The 14,755-nt window shown below is 34.1% G+C and overlaps 1 long non-coding RNA gene across 1 annotated transcript; it reads left to right on the top strand.

Annotated features, from left to right (window-relative positions):
* Positions 1-3,915: 3,915 nt before the first annotated feature.
* LOC121234091 lies at positions 3,916-5,256 on the top strand. The gene is made up of 2 exons (XR_005934300.1): positions 3,916-4,088; positions 5,029-5,256. It is a non-coding gene; the product is annotated as an uncharacterized LOC121234091 (long non-coding RNA).
* The last annotated feature ends 9,499 nt before the right edge of the window (positions 5,257-14,755 follow it).

The following is a 14,755-nucleotide window of genomic DNA, read 5'->3' on the forward strand; positions in this document are numbered from 1 at the left end:
TGGATATGTTTTTTGAGGCATGATAAATGGTGGGTAGTACGGGTTTCCTGAATCATAATATCCCTATAATACACAAATAAAAAATACATTTAACTAAATGGTAATATCGGACACAACGACATTTCTAAATGACCAATATGTTTTATACCTGAGTCGGTGAAATCAATGTATAAGGTGTAGGTGGCGTTTCATCTCCCTCTTTGTCCATCCTGCAATTTTAACTGAGCTTTTAGGACAAAGTTACTAAACAGAAAGACATAAATCATTTCACAATTGAGTATGCTAAAAGCATGATGGTTAAACATAAATCTTCAACTTAAATCCAAAATTTAAATACTTCAGTTTAAAAGCATGGTGGTTAAATACTTTAAAAGCATAAATCATTCCACAATTGAGTACGCTACTTCTCTCTTAGAATGCTTATAGTTAGTGACAGCATGATGTATTCTGTTGGACTTTTATACCTTTTTGCCTCTGCTTACTCCCTCATATGTGCAACCCAATTGACTTTTAATGCAATATTCTTGTGCTTCATCAACTCTTAAAATCACTGCTTTAATTCTTAACTATGTGGTTGTCCTCTCAGAAGTTTCCACTCTTAGAGTAACAAAAATCCAAGAATGCATTTCAAAAACTCCAAATTTAGATGCAAACTGAAGATATGGAAATTAAATTGTTACCCAACTAAAAAAAAAAACAAAAAACATGGTTGCCCAACTCAAACTAATATTCTACATATGGCTCTGATCATTTAATTTTGGACTTGAATCCAAAATAAACAAAAATTAGTTCCCACTCTTACACGGCATATAAAAAGAAATTACCCTGCACTAACACCCCAAGTCTCAAGCTCCCAAACAAAATGAGAAATGAAACCTATCAAATATATAGATAAAACAGTGAAAATTAATGTAATGAACTTGTAATAGCCAATTCCAATGCTTATATTTTATACAATGATTATACAAAAGAGGGAAAACAAAAACACTAAAAAAAATATGCAACGAGTAATAAGTCAAAAATGTCAAAGTTAATAAAATTCAATAGGAAGTAGACAAAAAAAACGAAAGCAAAGAAAAACCCAAACTTTATCTACTGTGATTTTTAGTGTTTCGATTTTCTTTACAAGTTCGAGTTGACAGAGGGCAATAAGTCTCTCAAATGAGAGGCTCACATAGAATCGAACAACAAGCATTGATCTGGAGGCCTATAACCATTATTCGTCTTCAACCATGGACATGAGCTGAATGGTTGTATGAGTTGAAAGAAAAACAGAAAAACAGGGCATAAGAAAGAGATTTCAGGGCATAACAAAGAGATTATAGGGCATAAGAAAAACGGAAATGACTCAAAGATTATAAAACAAAAAAAAAAAAAAAAACTATGTGAGGTTGAATGTGGAGGTGAAGATTCATGCATGCCAGTTGAATGCAGTGGGTCAATCGTTCTAGTCGGTGGTCCCAGAAGGTGGTGGACGTGGAAGGGCTAGCGGAGGAAGAACATGGGGGAAAGGGAAAAAAAATCGAAAGCCACCCACAAATGATTTGGGTATTTACTACTATTTAGGTCTCTCTAAACACACGTTTAACTAAAAAAAGAAAAAAAAAAGCCACATCAATTACATGTGTTGTATGTGGGAAGGAGGCAGATGAGTAGAAGTTCTCTTAACATGTACTGCAACTTGGGCAAGGTAGCTATGCATTATCATATAAGTTGCTTGGAAAACGATCCTATATATCTGTCTACTTTTTATCTTCTCCTTCTAGAGAACGTAAATTCAATAAGCAAGAACATACGCCATAGAAGACCTAAATCAAATCTTCAAGAAATGGTCCAAGATGGCTACTTCCCTTTCCCAAAGGAGAACATATATTACCAGATCCAGTTCATCTAAGCAGTCTGAATGGAAGGACATGCATAAAGGTCCAGAAAATGGAAACTTGTAATGTTAGATTTGGATAGTGAGTTGAGATGAGATGAGTTGAGATGAAAACTGGAAGTTAAATAAAATATTGTTAAAATATTATTTTTTAATATTATTATTTTTGAAGTTTGAAAAAGTGTAATTGTTTATTGTATTTTATATGAGAATTTGTGAAAGTTGTAATGATGAGATGAGATAGGTTAAGAGTGTTTCTCAATCTAAACTGAACCTAAGTCAAAGGTGAGATCCGCGACTTCGCACCCGAATCCATGGATTCCGCATGCAGGCCACCTGTTTGAATATAAGCATGTGTGCAACATGCTCAGTGTTGCTACCGTTATGCATTAAATGACAAGACTGCAATGTGCTGTGAATAAAAGTGATGGTCATGGGTAGGGGTGTAATCAATCCAGTTCGGTTCGGGTTTTGAAAAATTTTGGAACCGAACCAGTATATACCGATTTTGGAAATTTAAGAACCGATACAACCGATTCAACACCAAAACCGGAAATTTTAATTTTTCCAGTTTCGGTCCGGTCCTGTACGGTTTTTTGGTTTACCATTTACATGTGTGACTATATATGTTTAATATTATAATTTTCTTAATACTAAACTTAATTGTGAGAATTTAGTATTTATTATTAACAAATTAATTCTTTAATGTTCAAGTTTAATAGTATAATATAAGTAGTATCTAACTTATTAGTGAGATTAATAAACTTGAATAAATAAGATTAAAATAGTATAATTAGTGTCTAATTATACTAGTATATTAATCTTATGTTATAAGATTAATAGACTTGAATAATAAGATTAGAATTTCATGTTATATTAATTAGAAATGTAGCATATAATATATATATAATAATAATAATAAATTATACATAATAATAATATAAAAATTATATTTAATATAAAAAATTAAAAATATATATACCGGTCCGATTCGGTTTAAATCGATTTTCAAAATATGAAAACCAGTACCGTACTGGTTTAGAATCAGTTTTTATTTTTAAGAACCAGTACCATATCAGACCGGTTACAAACCAGACCAACCCACTGGTTCGGTCTGATCCAATTCAACCCGTTTTTCGATTTTTTCTTACACCTCTAGTCACGGGGACTAATATTTAACAAAAGAAAATGATATAGTGGCAATTATACTACAATTTAATTACAACAAAGTATTAAAAATTAATTTGATTAATTGATTTTTAAAAAAATCTAATTTCTTAAAGTGGAAAAAATTAGTTTTTTAATTAATGTGAAATAATTTTTGAGTTGTCCAATAATTGTAACTCTCCTTTGTGGTGAAGTTTTCAAGGCTTATGAAAAATAATTCCCAGGTCCCTCCCACCCCTTCCAGCAAAAAAATACAATCCAATGCAAATAATAAATAAAAAAAAACACACACACACAAATTTGTAGTAAAAAAGTCTGTCATTATAAAATAAAATAAAAAATAAATAAAAAACAACCCAGCAACCAAAAAAAAAAATAGAAGTTTCAAAATCCCAAAAAAAGAAAAAAATAAATACAAGAGAGTTTTTGAAAAAGAGCATGTGCAAGGCAACGAGCGATGCAAAGATCAAGAACTCGTGAGTTTTGTATCCGACATACATACTCTGCTATTACCCATTACTTAAGGTGCGGATCACCAATCCCCTTACAAATCAACATATATAGCCACATTATAAAAGATATTCAAAATCAAACAAGAGAGCAATGTGGGGGAGATAAGAGAAAGGGAAAATGGAAGAGGAGAAAGAAGAGAGGCTGCTGGGGAGAGAAGAGAAATGGAAAAAGAGGAGTGGAGAAAGAAGAGAGGGTGCGGGAGAGAGTAGAGAAAGAGAAGAATTGCAATTCAATAAACTCGGACACACCATAAGACACATAAATCTCATATGTGTTGAAATTCTATTGACTGACATGTTTGAAGTAGAAAATAACACCTGACATAGCTTTTCTCTTATTAAACAAGAATGGGTCAGACGTCGATGTCCTCCGTTTAAAAATCTCCACCCATTTTAAAATTAAAACCACTCTTATTTCACAATCTCTCACAAAATCCAAAGCTGGCCTCCACTGCTCCATCCGATGCCAGCCACACGCCACGCCATCCATCTGCCGTGCAACGCTGCTATCGAGCACACCATCATCTCAGGTAAGCATCTCTCTCTCTCTCTCTCTCTCTCATATTTGGGTATCCCCTAACACATTGGTCGGAAGGGTACGTATCACTATCCTTAGGACCTTAACAAATATACTCCATCCGCAGCCCTTATTTAATTTCCTAGTCAGAGATCAGGCTAGCTGCGTTTCAATCTCTCTCTTTGCTTGGTTCTTTCCGTATCTAAGATCAGACTTGATCATAAATGATATATTTTTAGTTGTGGAAATGGGTCAATTCCGGATGCCTTAATTTGTGAGTTTAATTGTATCATCTTACTATGATCAGCAAGACATGGGGATGGACAGCCTAGAATTAATATTGTTATTAACATTTCAATTTGACTTTTGAGAAAAATATCTTAATTAATATTGGCGAATTTCTAAGGCAGGCACTAGGCAGTGACAGACATTACCTGCGCCATAATTGCTCATTTCCCCCATCACCCCCAAGGCTCCATCATTTTCAACCCTAATTCCGGCTGCTCCTTCGCTTTCTTCTTCAACACCTTCATGACTGTCCTCTCTTTTCCTATCATACTCATGGCGTTAACCAGTATTCCCATCGCAAAATGCATAAACATCACCTTTCTAGTTGACCTGCTGGGCCATCTGAAGTTCGTGGGGATGATGGCACTCTCTCGTCTGCGTCGGCCTCTCAATCTACCAGATCAACAAGATCATCAAACTGAAGATCAAGACCAATCCACAAATAGTACATACGTTCTTGTAATGAATGGTTCATCTCCGTCCCTAGTCCCAGTGTACACTCTGATGGCGTTGATCAAGAAGAGGGTTCCTGTAATAGAATACAGCACTTTTGTTGAAAGATATGGATCAGTTGCGCATGAAACGGCATGTTCTGTCTGCTTGAACAGCGTCAAGAGAAGCCATGAGATCAGGGAGCTACCTAACTGTTCTCATGTGTTTCACAGGGAGTGCTTGGATCGATGGGTAGATGAGGCCCAGGTGACCTGCCCTTTGTGCAGAACTATGTTGCTTCCAGCTGCTAGGAAAGATCAGATGATGGTGTTGTAGTTCACGTACAGATGATCTCATCGATTCTCCATGCATCAAATATGTATCAGCCTATCAGAGTAATTTGTTGCAGATTAATTTGAATAAGTCATACATGCAAATATAACTGGATCATTGTCACTGTCGATCGATGGTACTATTGGTCTGTCTAATGCTTAGTGATAATATACATGTAGGCATATAAAATCCCCTACTATTGAATTATTGAATGTCATTAGGTTGACTAAATATTAATTATAGATATTATTTCACATATATGATTATAGATAACCGCCAATTCATGAAATTTATTACTCTGCCTGCATTTTTAGTCTTCATTAGTCATTGTGATTGGAGTACTCTTTTTTTTTTTTTTTTTCTTTGAAGGGTCGTTGGAGTGCTTGAACAAGGTAAAGTTACAAACGTGAAAATTGCTTTCTTGACAAAAGTTTTGGTCCCACATTTAATTATTTTGCAATTAATGGAAATATTTTTCCCGATTCATCCGAAAATCCTTGTAACCAATCACATCTAGCAGGAATAAGGCTTCACTTAATAACTTTATTAAAAATAAATGTACGTGTTTAAGCTAAAGTCGTAATAAGAATCACGTCACGTATACAACCAATTGAATTTTTATTCCAAATTGATGACGAAGGTGAAGTATACAAACACGTTTAGATAGTGAGATGAAATGAATTGAGATGATTTATAAATAATAATAAGATAATTAGTTAAAATTAAATGAGATGAAATGAAATGAACTAACTGAAATGTTTCATCTCACCTCTGAAATGAAATGAAATAAAGTGAAATAATTTATGAATAATAGTGAAATATGTGTTTTGATGAATATCATGATCCCAAAAAAGACATTTCTGTGCATGACATTTGACTGCAGATTTGATCGAATGTGTTCAAACATTTTTTTTTTTTAATTTCATTTTCTAATAGTCATTCGAAAGTGAACAATAGTACCATTTAACTGGAATTTTCGGATTAAAGATAATCGAACGATTTGAAACAACATTTGAACGGTTTGAACTGGACCATTCAAACGCTACCATGGAATAATTTTTTAGACTTGATAATTCTACTCAAATATATAGGTGCTTTTTTACTCGAATTATGAAAGCATTATATATTTCAGGAAAATTTACAAACAAATATATTTCAAGGTTACATAAATATAATCACCCAATTTTCCAATATATATATATATATATATATATATATATATATATATATATATACTCACCCAAATTCTCTAATAATAAAAATTGAATATATTATATACACAGTTAAAAAAAAGGATTTGGAGCACCAAAAACTCATATAAGAACAAAAATGATATTTGCAGTTATAGAATGTATAAACGCCGCGTATTCATTTTAAAAAAAATAAGTAAATATAAAATCTATATGAAAAAATTAATTTTTTTAATAATAGAATTTACTCTTTTTTAAAAGAAATACGTGATACTTGCATAATCCATGAATGTATGTAGCATTATTAAAAAAACCCACAATACAACGTAGGAAAATACAACGTAGGAAAAAACTATACGCACGTTCAAACTGCAACAAATAATTCCTCTGCTTTCACAAGGTCGTTAACAAAAAAAAAGTTTCCATCTTCTATAATTAGTTCTCGCTCTGGGCGCCGATTTCTTAAAATGTTTTTGCCCAAAATATTTCATTAGAAATCAAGAATAAAATTAATTCATGTGGTTTTACTTTTTATCGACGGATTTGATATAAAATTGTTAAGAATATAATAAAATTAATTAAAATTTATTTTTTTATATTAATTTAAATTTTTGGAACAGGTGATGATTTCACATAGGGCGTAAGTATATTGGTCTAGTCTAGTCTGGCTTATATAACCTTAGAATTTCAATTTTCGGTCCGATCCCGGTGTGTATTTTTTTGGAACGAAATGGACTGAACAAAGTATATATATATATATATATATATAGTTTTTTAAAATATCTTTTATATATATTATTTTATACAGTAGTTATATAAGTTAATTATGTAATTTTTATCTAACCTATCATCAATGATTATATGTATTTGGAGTTTGGATGATATTACATATTCCAATTTTATTTTCTCTATTTTTTGTTTTTAACTTTATTATAATGATTGCTAATTTTTATGGATTGATATGGATAATTTTGATCATTTTTCCTACTTTCTTAAGCTATTGTTAAGTACCATATGTGTAAATAAAGATAAATAGCTGATATTCAAAAATGTTAACATTGTAGACTTTTTTGTATAGATAGGCCGAAAACACACATTAGAAGTGATTTTGGACTTTTCGTATGTTGGCCCATTTTACAATTGCCCGGACCAAATTAGACCGACCAAACTAATAGCTAATGGTTCAGTCCGGTCTATAGGGATAATTGGTCCGGTCTTGATCCAGAAAAGGGTGGATTGAAATTTTCGGTTTGGTCCAAAAACCCTCTAAATCGGATTGATTACAAGTCTAATTTCACACGGTATCAAAACAGATATCAAAACACGGATTTTATATACAACTTGACCACTAAAGCTTAAAATAACTTTAGATTCAAGCTCTTATAACGTATGAAATTCCATTTACGCAAATTTACTAGAATCATTTATTTGTTCAAAACTAAATTAGCCAAGCCTTTTATTAGGACATAAACCTTTAAAATAAAGCCCACCAAGCTCTATTTATAGAAACAAAGAAGATTATTAAATTTTTCCTAAGTAGAAATTTATTAAAATATAGACCTAACTTTTGAATTTAAAGCCTCTAGACCCAGCAAAGTGTCATTGTAGGTTGGCGTGAGGCTGCCAATTAAGTGTTACTTCTACTTTTTTCTTTAGCTTCTACCAAACTCTCTTCTTCTTTTTCTTAATTATTTTCATTTCTTCTCGCGTAGCCTTCCTCTTCAATGGTACTTATGTTTTGTTATTCTTTTTTTTTTCTTTTTTTCCTATTACATTAATTGCAGTAATTTTTAAATAATATATCTTTATCAGTTTTAGACTTCAATATTATTGTGATTTAAATTTTTTTTCAAATTTAAAAAAAAAAAATAAGACTAAATTTTTAGCTGTCAATCGGACTCTCATCAATGATGTTTTGGATATAAATATTAAGTTAAATTTTTTAAGATGCTAAAGACATAATATATCCTTCTATATATATATATATAATATTATATATATATATATATATATATTATATGCCCACGTTAGATATTGATATATATCCTTCACGTGGATATATATATATATATATATATATATATATATATCAGTACGTATAAGGTGGGCATATAACATTTTATCTTCCCAGTGTTTTATCTTCTCAGTGTTTTCAAAACTCCAACAATACTAGGGTTACCGAATGTTTTAACCAAACATAGAGCATCGTGTCGCGCACATACGTACGTTCCCACATAGCAACGCCTCTGATCACTCCATAGCAGGGCAAACGAAGGTTGTTCCTCCACCGATAGACGTCGGTTTCCTCTGTTTTGGACCCTCAAAACAGAGTAAGAAATGCACTGCAAACCGAGAGTTTTCCACGGATCAAACACCCACCATACGTAAGTCTCACGTTAAACTGATCTTCATAAGAGTTTAAAATATTGTGTTTTAATATTATTATTGTATTGAAATTTGAAAAAGGTGAATTGAGATTTGAAAAAGTTGAATTATTTATTATATTTTGTATGGGAATTTGAAAAATGTGTAATGATGAGATGAGATGAGATGAGATGAGAATTTTGTGTCTCATCCCATTCCCAAACCTGCCCTCTACGTATTTACTCTATGAATCTGCCCCTTTATATATGTAGAACAAAGATTGACTATAAATAGGACTCTCCCACATCGAATTGGACTCAAAAGACACCAACACCTGAATGAAATTTGACTCCAAATAACCATCAAACAAACTACTACATCTAAAGTCACCTACTAAATCTATACATGCTCATGCAATACCGTAACTCATCTCCAAACATAACCCTTATACTTTTAATTGGAAACAAAAGATGGCATCAATCCTACTATTTAACAAAAACCTTTTAACTTCTATTGATTGAAAACAGACAATGCTCTCAGACCAACCTTGGTGACCAACGAATTTAACTAAAAGGGGAAGTGGTAAGAACATGTTTGAATAATATATGATTCAAAATGCTTGAGAGAGAGGGATTAGGGCCAAAGTTTCCAGAATGAATATAAGAATATCCAATAATTCCTTGTAAACTGATCTCAATAATTCCTTAATCAATCATAACATGGAAAACAAGACAACACACCAACAGCTGCATTAAAAAAAAAAAAATAGATGACATGTAACCACTTAGACATCAAATCTCATAATATATAGGGAATAATATTTCAGAAGATCCAATTATCCCTGCAATCAATAGATATTTTTTAATTTAATTTTCTGGTATGCTTTGTGTAATTTAATTTTGTAAAGTGTACTTTTTACAAACACCTGTTGTAAAAAAAAAAAAAAAAAAAAAAAAAAAGTCTATATATTGTACTAGCATACATTGGAAATGTACGTGAGGAAATATTCTGAATCAAATGGGATTATTCAAGAGCAAAATATTCTTTAAGAACTTTTTACAAACACCTGTTGTGCATTGGAAGTGTACGTGAGGAAACATTCTGAATCAAATGGGATTAATCGAAAGCTTTTGTTATCAAAATGAGAGTTAAAATATAGATGCTCTTTGCAACCAAAGCAAAGACCAAATTAATGTGAAAAGGCTACTTTTATTATTATTTTTTTAAAACGTATTAAGGTGATAAGGACAAATTAATAGATTTAAATCAAAAAAAGATAAAACTATATAGGTGGTCATTTGAAGGGGAAACTTTATAGGACTACTATTAGACTAATTGTGTTTCACATATCACATATTATAAGTTTGGGGTTTTATATTTATGCCTATATTTATGCTCTCGAAACCTTCATGGGCCGTGACATAGTCGTCGTTGATACTTATATTTATGCTTTATTTTCTTTTACATTTCAAAGTTCAATATTATTTTTCATACCATGTTTTAAGTTATTGATGATCTTGCATTCTCATTCAGTTCTATTTTCATATTTCAAATATAGTTAAGTTATAGATAAAAGTTAGATGAAAAAACCTCGACATACAAAAGAGTATGTCGATGGTGTCAATGAGTTTTTGAAGTTTGCATGTTAGAATTGTCCTACAGATTCGTCGATTTGTTGCCCATGTAGAAAATGTGGATTGCATATGATGTTCATGCCCAACATGGTATTTGATCATTTGATTAGCTATGGAATTTATCAAGGTTATACCATTTGGCATGCTCATGGGGAGAGAAAAGGGGAGGCATCTTACCAGGCTATTGGTGCCCAAAACAATAATGAGCAAATAAATGAAAGCTCCAGTGGGATGACAACCATGTTACATGACGTTTTTCCAATGTTTGATCCTGAAATAGTCGAAGGTACTGGGCCAGAAATACGTGTGGAAGCTGGAGAAGCTGGAAAAACTACAAGAATGAATTGAAGAAAAAGTTACTTCATGAAAAAGACAACTCTACAACACAAGTTGGGGCAAGGGCAAGTCCCAATATGGTGGACTTATCGCAACTAGCAGAGTTAATAGTCAACAATTGAAACTCAAAATCTGGGTCTTGATAGTCTGTTTTTATGTCACATGAAACTGCACTACAACTTTAGGTACCGCCACCGACTGCCCTATAGTTCTTGTCACGGTTTTCACACTCTTACGGGATTGGAATTGTGACAATGGGGAGGTTGAGATGCAATTCAAAATGGCTCTTTCATCTCCAATCAATATTGATGGAGGCACGACTCTAACTCATGGAGCGGAGGAACTGGACATGATCATCTGTATCATTTGGTTGATATCCGAGCAGCTACGATGTTATTATCCTGTACAAGAATGTCAGACTACATACAAACCCAACAACAATGTAGATTAGTGTAAGCATTATAGAGACTTCAAGAGAAAGACATACAAGGGAGGGCAGCCAACACCATCGCCGATAGTAGCTTGTCCTTGCCGTTGACAGGTGGCAATCACTCAGCCAAAAATACCACCTTTCCAATCGGAATTGGGCCTAGTTTTAAGTTCCAAAGTGTATACCGGCCAACTTCTGACCTTGAAACTGCCTCCGAGTCCGACCCGAAAAGTTTTTGCCTTTTTTCAATCGATCACATGGGTATGTATCTTGGCGTAAGTTTGAGGCGATTTTAATTGTAATATAGAGATTTGGCTTGGCAAAATGAAATCAGTTTACTGTTCACATTCTGACATTTTCATTTGACATAAGAGTTTTGCTACTCATCATCTCCACACACCACATTTTTATTTATTTATTTTTAATTTTTTTGATATTATTCTTCTTAAACTAATTGAATTCTTTTACTCATCATCCATATACCACATATTTGATAAGAGAAAAAAATAAAAATTATGTATAATATATGGTGTGAGAATTATGAATATGATTTTTCTTGACACAATAGGTGTGTAACATAGGATGAATAGTCGATGGACCTCAAGAAATTTCCAGATTCAAGTGAGTGGATGTACTATTTAACTTATTGTTATTTTTCAAAATTCTCCATGCTCTTGTCCTTTTAGTTTCTAGAATCGATTGAACAAGAGTAGAGTGGATTTCATGATTGGAAAAATCTTTTCATCAGCCACTGTTTCTCCTCATCCATTGCACACCTTACATGGAAATAAGCATTTTTTTTTTTTAGTTTTTTTCCCTCCTTCACACGTTTCTCTCTCACGGATCCTGTTTCAAATTCTTTAAGCCCCGTCGCCCATCCTCTCCCCCACTCCTCGTGTTGCCCATCCTCTCCCCAAGGCCCCGTCGCCCACCCTTTGCAAAGATGTAGAGCAGATCTCCTCCCGAAACCGGTGAACAAATGCCTCGCTCGTTCCCTCCCGAAGGGCGGCAAAATAGAGCTAGGAGTCACAAGTGTTGGGCGGTGATGGGCAGAGGGAAGGCCGCGAGTCGTTGGTGCGGGGCGACGAGAGGGACAACGACAAGTCAAGAGTGCGTCGCGGGGTGGCGCTGGTGGAGGGAGGGCGACGTGGGTGCTGGGTGACAAGGGGTTCCCGTGAATAGGTGGTGTGGCAAAATGGTCTGTGGGGAAAACAGGTGGGTGGTGATAGGTAGAGGTCTTTCGATGAGTCGCCGGTGCTAGGCTACAGTTGGAACGACGATGCTCGAGGGTGCTGGGCAACGAGAAGGAGGGGGACGCGGGATGGGTATTCAGTAAAGAAGAAAAAATGGATTCGAGACTGAGATAAGTATTCAAAAAAGAAGGGAAAAAAGAAAGGTACATCCACGTCAGGTGTGGGGTGTAGTTGATGGATGTAGTTGATGAACAGTTGTGGATGAATAGAAAAACTCTTCATGATTTCAACTTTTCTTTTCTTATTTAGGTTGCGTTTGGATAGGGAGATGAGTTGAGATGGTTTATGAATGATAGTGAGATTTTTGACTTGAGATGAGATGGGATAATATTTGAAAACTTTGTGTGTTTGGATTATTTGGAAGTGAGATGATATAGTTTTAACTTTTTGGAGATTTGATAGATGAGGATTCCACCAATTATTGCATACTGTTTGAAATAATTTTGTTTTATTTATAAATTACCTACCCAAATTTCATTTTTTTATAATATATTTTATAATAATATTATAACATGACAATATTTTTATAAAATTAAATTATTTTACAAAATACCAAATCAAAATATTTTATTTACAAAATAATTAAATAATTGAAAAGAGTTGCTTTGTCGAATCTGTCAAACAGTTGTAAGGCACGGGGTGGGTTTGGGCACGTGAATCCACGATTTCTAAAAAAGTTGGACTGGGGTGAAAAGCAAAAGCAATGATCACGTTGCTTTATCTTTATTTAAAAACTTTCTAAAACACTCTTTATTTTCACGATAGGCCGTTTTAAGGGGGGCAGCAGGGTCTCGTTGCCCCGCCCCCATTCGCCCTACCCCGCATTTGGGCCCCTTAGCGGGGGGCAGGGGCGGGGGGCGGGGAGGGTCCAATCCCGCCCCACATTTCCCTTGCCCCGCATTATATTTTATGATATAAATATATATTTATCTATTTATACTATACATATTTATAAATATTTATTATTTGTACTATATATAAATATAGTAATATGTATTAAATAGAACTTATACTTAATATTTTGTATAAGTTGTAGTGCAGTAGGGTGACCCTTTTATAGATTGTCATAGCAATACAAGAGTCCCACAATGCTTAAGTGTGAGACTTATATTATGAAGGTAATCTATAAAAGGGTCACCCCACTACACTACAACTTATATAAAATATGCATTAGCAATTTTAAAAATTACATAGTTTTTAAATTATAGTCATATTTACAAATTTAAATTTACAATTTGGGTCCAAAAATGTATTTTTGATATCTTTTAGACCCAGAAATAATTTTTGAGTTTAGTGGACTGTAGTCCATTATTGAAGTGGGCGGGGGGCGGGGCGGATTGGGAGTTCACCCCACTCCCCAACATGCAGGGTGGGGTAACTCACCCCCAGGATGCGGGGAGGGGGCTACCCCGCACCGTATGGTGTGGATAGCACCCCTAGGCTGTTTAGATACGTAGTCAACTCTCCGTGCAAACACTCTATATCCAAACCCAGCCTTAGTTTTTCATTCACATTGAAAGTATCATGGTTCCTAATAGCTCATAAATTATATTATCGATTAAACAAGTTGCGTCTCTTAAATTGGATTGAAATTATTCCCGTAAATTGTATAGGTCTATGAGTACTTTATATTAATCTACAAAGCATGAGACAAGATGTTTGAAACATGAGTCTTAACGTCTAAAAATGGCGCAATAGGCCAGAATGGGAGAAAGATTCATTTTTTGCCCCGTTGAGGTTGTTCGGGCCTCGATAGGTGTGGTGAGGAGCTCTCGATGGTGGTCCAGTGCAGTTGTACGGTATCCGTGTATACATCCATGACAGTGAATGGTAAACAAATTTGGAGAAAATAAAGAGAGTGAGACACAAATTTAGGTGGTTCAGCACTAGATCTACGTTTACAGGGTTTGGGGAGAGGAGAATCCACTATAATAAGCTTGTTTTACAGTCTCTCATAATCTCTCATCCGCATTGTACAATAGATCTCGAAAGTCTGTATTCGGGTGGAGATATCGTCGCTCGAACTCCTTTTGTGAGGTTGAAGAAGCCTTTTGGAGAAATCTGACCAAAAGTCCCCCTAAGTCATCTGGTTCCCTCTTCTTTTAACTTCCGCCCCTAGTCATCTGGTTCCCTCTTCTTTTAACTTCTGCCCCTTACTTTAAGTCACTTCACCTCTTCTTTATGTTGCTTCCCCTTTACTTTATGTCACTTCCCTCCTCTTCCCCCTGACACTCTGTACTCCCTCAGCCTTTTGTCCATTCCCTCTCTCTTCTTATTCTTCTCTCCTAATGAATCTCTCCATTGGGTTGGGCTTAAAAAATACTATAGGTTGTTATATTTTATGTTTACAATGAGAATAAAACCTGGAACTTTTTTTGTATTGTACATTTTGCAGATGCGTTAATTCTTATTTCTATTTT

The sequence above is a fragment of the Juglans microcarpa x Juglans regia genome, chromosome 6D (assembly GCF_004785595.1).
Source record: "Juglans microcarpa x Juglans regia isolate MS1-56 chromosome 6D, Jm3101_v1.0, whole genome shotgun sequence".
Lineage (NCBI taxonomy): Eukaryota > Viridiplantae > Streptophyta > Magnoliopsida > Fagales > Juglandaceae > Juglans > Juglans microcarpa x Juglans regia.